Here is a 6159-nt window from a genome sequence, read left to right as displayed (position 1 = left end):
GCTATGAAGCCCCTAAATAAGATCTGGTGCAACCAATTACCTTCAGAAGTCACATAATCAGTTAAATAAAGTCCACCTGTGTGCAATCAAAGTGTCACATGATCTGTCACATGATCTCAGTATATACACCTATTCTGAAAGGCTCTAGAGTCTGCAACACCACTAAGCAAGGGGCACCACCAAGCAAGCGGCACCATGAAGACCAAGGAGCTCTCCAAACAGATCAGGGACAAAGTTGTGGAGAAGTACAGATCAGGGTTGGGTTATAAAAAAATATCAGAAACTTTGAACAGCCAACGGAGCACCATTAAATCCATTATTAAAAAATGGAAAGAATATGGCACCACAACAAACCTGCCAAGAGAGGGCCGCCCACCAAAACTCACGGACCAGGCAAGGAGGGCATTAATCAGAGAGGCAACAAAGAGACCAAAGATAACCCTGAAGGAGCTGCAAAGCTCCACAGCGGAGATTGGAGTATCTGTCCATAAGACCACTTTAAGCCATACACTCCACAGAGCTGGGCTTTACGGAAGAGTGGCCAGAAAAAAGCCATTGCTTAAAGAAAAAAATAAGCAAACACGTTTGGTGTTCGCCAAAAGGCATGTGGAAGACTCCCCAAACATATGGAATAAGGTACTCTGGTCAGATGAGACTAAAATTGAGCTTTTTGGCATGAAGGAAAACGCTATGTCTGGCGCAAACCCAACACCTCTCATCACCCCGAGAACACCATCCCCACAGTGAAGCATGGTGGTGGCAGCATCATGCTGTGGGGATGGTTTTCATCGGCAGGGACTGGGAAACTGGTCAGAATTGAAGGAATGATGGATGGTGCTAAATACAGGGACATTCTTGAAGGAAACCTGTTTCAGTCTTCCAGAGATTTGAGACTGGGACAGAGGTTCACCTTCCAGCAGGACAATGACCCTAAGCATTCTACTAAAGCAACACTTGAGTGGTTTAAGGGGAAACATTTAAATGTCTTGGAATGGCCTAGTCAAAGCCCAGACCTCAATCCAATTGAGAATCTGTGGTATGACTTAAAGATTGCTGTACACCAGCAGAACCCATCCAACTTGAAGGAGCTGGAGAGGTTTTGCCTTGAAGAATGGGCAAAAATCCCAGTGGCTAGATGTGCCAAGCTTATAGAGACATACCCCAAGAGACTTGCAGCTGTAATTGCTGCAAAAGTTGGCTCTACAAAGTATTGACTTTGGGGGGTGAATAGTTATGCACGCTCAAGTTTTCAGTTTTTTTTTTCTTCTTTTTTGTTTGTTTCATAAGAAAACATATTTTGCATCTTCAAGGTGGTAGGCATGTTATGTAAATCAAATGATACAAACTCCCCAAAAGCCATTTTAATTCCAGGTTGTAAGGCAACAAAATAGGAAAAATGCCAAGGGGGGGTGAATACTTTCGCCAACCACTAAAAACACATTTGTGCATAACATTTGAGAGAAATAAGCTTTTTGTGCGTATGTAACATTTCTGGGATGTTTTATTTCACCTCATGAAACATGATACCAACACTTTACATGTTGCGTTCATATTTTTGTTCAGTATACATACTCTATTACCTCAACTACCTCTTACCCCTGCACATTGACTCAGTAATAGTACTCCTTGTATATTGCCTCGTTATTGTTTTTATTGTGTGACTATTTCCTTTTTATTTAGCAAATATTTGTCTTACTTTTTAACTCTGCACTGTTGTGAATGGGCTCGTAAGTAAGCATTTCACTGTAAAGTCTACACCTGTTGTATTTGGCGCATGTGACCAATGAAATTTGATTTGATTTGAAACCCAGCAGTCACTGTAGTCCTGGGCGGAAGGAGGCTCAGATCGCTGACAAGGGTTTTATGGTTTTCGGTGATAAGGTCAGGCTTATCACTGTACCATAGAGTTGGATCACAGTCATCACAGCCACATTCTCTAAAGCCTCTTTGTTTTTGCTTGGTAGGCATAAAATGTGTTAAAACTTTCTGAATAATTCCCTTCTGTTATGTTACTGTAATATGTTCTGTTTCTCATTGGGAATGTTTGGTTTTTCCTCCTGGCTTTCATCCTTTTTCTGTGGAACACTGTGTGTTCCCTATTTTTCAGCTCGCTGTTCTGTTTGTTCAGATAACAAGTGCAGCCACTCACATCCTCCCTACAGAGACACACTGAAGGATATTATTCTGAGACTATTACTTGTGTTCCAGTTTTAGCAAAATTGCCTATTTGTGTACAGCAATCTCTCACTGCAACACCACGCCCCAATGCTTGGGTTATTTTAAACAATGTGTGTGTAGGTTCCCTAGTGTGTTATTATCAGTACGCACGTGCCGTGTGTGTGATGTGTTGCTGTGGGAGGCCAACTCTCGCTCCACTCATCTGTCAGCTCTGTGGGGTTGCTATGGAAACTATAGAAGGGCACGCAGAAATAATGAGCATCCCATAATTGTTTAAGGTGACCTTGAAGATTCCATTAAGGTTGCATATCTGTGTGTGTGTACGTGTTCGCGTGTAGATATGTGTTTAATGTTAATTGATTCAGTTGAAGTAAATGATTACTTGTTGGATACCCTGTGAACAGTTCCATGATGCACCACTGCCCCAGTCTTTCCCCTACCTGTCACTTCTCCATTCTTTCCCTCCATCTCTCTCCTAACTAGCTGTCTCCTGTCACCGGTCCAGGGAGCTGCCACCTGCCACTGTCTGTATGCCATCATCATCTGAATGCCCTCTCCCCTGGGACTGAGAAACCTCTGCCTGTGGAGGAGTGGAGTGGCAGCCAATAAATACAGGGTAGCAAATCATCTCTCTCACACTCGCCAGCTCTGTCATCACCATAATGGACAGATTTTCATCATCACCATAACAACATAATTTAAATCCTCTCCATAACAACCAAGTTCACGTCATCACCATAACAACCAGTTGTGTAGTGTGTGGCATTATAGTGTAGCATTATAGTGTGTAAGTGTATAAATGTAAAAATGCTCTTGCCAAGTGGTCTGGACCTCTATTCCCTCTCAATGGTTAGTTACATTATCCTTGATTTCTGTTGGTGTAGAAATCTCTTCATTATACTATTCCACCCATTATGTGGTCCTCTGTAGCTCAGCTGGTAGAGCACGGCGCTTGTAACGCCAGGGTAGTGGGTTTGATCCCCGGGACCACCCATACACAAAAATGTATGCACGCATGACTGTAAGTTTCTTTGGATAAAAGCGTCTGCTAAATGGCATATTATTATTATATTCTGTAGAATATACAGAGCTGGGCTGCATAACTCCCTCTCCACAGTGTCTGCTCATTTTCATTCTGGCATTTTAATCAAGGACTGATTTAATACCTGTCTCACCAGGTGTATGAACACATTAACTGATCAGTTTACACGTTCCAGGAAGAAATTAAAACCTGCTGGACTCTCCAGGACAGGACAGCACCATTATTGATTGCTCTGAGCTCTCCTCACCTTGCTCTCATTTGTCTGATCCACCGTAGTAGTAGCTGCATCGGAATGTAAATTCATAACCTGCACTAACCTGCACATGGGAGAAACAACATGAAAACCTTTAAAGCAGAACAGAGATTTCACTGCTACATTATAGTTACAGTACCTTTACATTTATCTCCAATGCTCATTAGTGTAAGAATCACTGGCCGATGTATTCCCTATTATTCATAACTCTGAAGTTTGTGTTGAAAAGGTGTTGTGTTGAAAAGTCTGGCACAGGCTAGCATTCCAGCCTTCCCCTTCAGGCTTTTTGCTACTTCTGTATGTCTTCATTTCTAGATATTTCCCCTGTGGGGGAGTAGCTGTATCTTAGACTGAGTCGCTGTCCACTTGCATGTGGAGCTGAACTTCAGAATTCTGATTCCATCACTGTTCGCTTCAATGGTGCTGAATTCCTGCTCTGCTTCCTATTTCAGCTTACACCATTCGACCTTTTACCAGTATTGTAGTACTCGAGTCCGGTCTCGAGACCACATACTGAGTGTCTCGGTCTTGTCTCGGTGTTGGATAAATTTTTCTCGGCCTTGACTCGGTCTCGGACAATGACCGAGACCAGTGGAGTAAAAAACTCATAATTATCAGCTCCCATTCAGTCAGCCCATAATATCCACACTCCCTCATGACACATTAGTATCTTATCGCCTATTGAAACCGGGGATTCCTACTTCACTCGTAACATTACAGTCCTTTACTTTCATTGAAAAATATAACTTTGTCTCGCTCCTCAGAATGTATTTGATTCGCAGCTAGGGAAGAGTGGGGAACAAGTTGCCTGCTCACTATTAGTAATGGGAGACGGGGGAAGTTGTAACATATTTTGTCTATTTATCTATTATAGACCTGTTTGGGTTAGTGATCATTTGTAGAGTGGCTCTCTATTTGCCCTCAGCATGCATTTTTTTTACCATTCTAAATGTCTAAAGAATCAATATGTTCTTCTGAAATATGAACACAGAAACTCTTATTATGGTGGCGATTTCACACAATTGGTCTTGAATTGGACTCACATTTTTCTGGTCTTGGTTTTGACTTGGTCTCGGACCCCTCGCCCCCTCCCGGTCTCAGTCTTACCTCGGTCTCGATTTGCTCCAGTCTTGGTCTTGAATCGGACTCGCTTTTACTAAGGTAAGGTATCTGGTAACATTTTATTGAACCCATCTATCATTATGTTGTTATTTCACCTGTGAGGGTGAAGGAAATGAGGTGGGAGGTGGAAATGAGAGAAGGTGAAAACGAGATGAGGAGAGGAGGCCACTTTTGAGTACTGCGATGCAGCCTGGGCCTTCTCACGCAGAGGCAGCTTGTTAAGGCCAGGCAGTAGAATACGGCATCTCTGAATCCCTGTTTAAGCCTGAAGGGGTATATAGTCATTGGTGCATTAGACAGGTGCATGTTGTTAGAGAAATGTGAGTCTCCAGACCCAAAACCATACTCTCTCTCTCTTTCTCTCTCCAGTTCTGTATGTTGGAACAGTGTGTCCTAGATCCTCAGTTAAACCAGGGGACTCATTCTGTCTGCTCAGCTGTCTGGAGGGCCACATGGAACCTAACCTGCTAATGGTACTATTCTACCCTCTATCTTTATTCCTGCCTCCTCTCTCTCTCTCTCTCTCTCTCTATCTCTCTCGCTCTCTGTCTCTGTCTCTCTCTCTCATTGGCCAGAACTTTGGTCTGAAGAGCAGAACTACTGCGGAGTGAACAACTACAGTATCGCCCACACACACATCTCTCAGTAAGAGGGATGATTTACCCAATTACACTTGATGTTAAGATACACTTAATCTTTACTATTTTCTACATTGTAGAATAATAGTGAAGACATCAAAACTATGAAATAACACATATGGAATCATGTAAAGTGTAATCAGAAAGGCTTCAATCGACGACAATCCCAAGCTTGTGATGAGATGCAGTGTAGTGAAGTCTGGGGTAGTACCATGCTTTTGTATGGTAATTTGTTCTTTAAGGAGAGGAAGTTGTTTTTCAAAGGAATCTTTTGAAGGTTCATGGAGATATGAATGGGGGTAGAGAGAAGAAAAGCATGTGAAAACATATCAGATAAGGCATTTAAATGCCTTTAGCCAAGCAGTAAGGGAGGTCAACCTGACTGTAATCTGCATGGGGATTCTAGTCTGGGGACCAAGTGAGGACACCACATTCTCATTCAATAGATTGCTTAAATATGACATTTGAAATTGTCACGACTTCCTCCGAAGCTGCCTCCTCTCCTTGTTCTGGCAGGCTTCGGCGTTCGTCGCCACCGCCGCTCCTCATATCTTCATTCCATTTGTTTCGTCTTGTTCATTACACACACCTGGTTCATATCCCCTCATCAGTACCTGTATAACTGTTCCCTCTGCCCCCTTGTCTTTGGGTGTGATTGTTTATTGTAGAGGAGATTATAGCTCGGTGGAGCTTGATTCTATTGTGTATCACTGGGTTATTCACCCGTGTGCCTTTATTTCCCCAGTGCGCCGTTTGTCCGCACTGGTGTGTATTACGCATTGCTGCGTACCTCTGTTTATTGATTAAACCATTTATTCCATGATTTCCTCTCCTGCGTCTGACTCCGTCCAACATCACCCGCTACAGAAATGTCTTTATTCTTTTGGAACTTATGTGAATGTAAGGTTTACTGTTCATTTTTTATT

Source organism: Coregonus clupeaformis, chromosome 12 (assembly GCF_020615455.1).
Source record: "Coregonus clupeaformis isolate EN_2021a chromosome 12, ASM2061545v1, whole genome shotgun sequence".
Lineage (NCBI taxonomy): Eukaryota > Metazoa > Chordata > Actinopteri > Salmoniformes > Salmonidae > Coregonus > Coregonus clupeaformis.
This window is presented reverse-complemented; position numbering follows the sequence as displayed.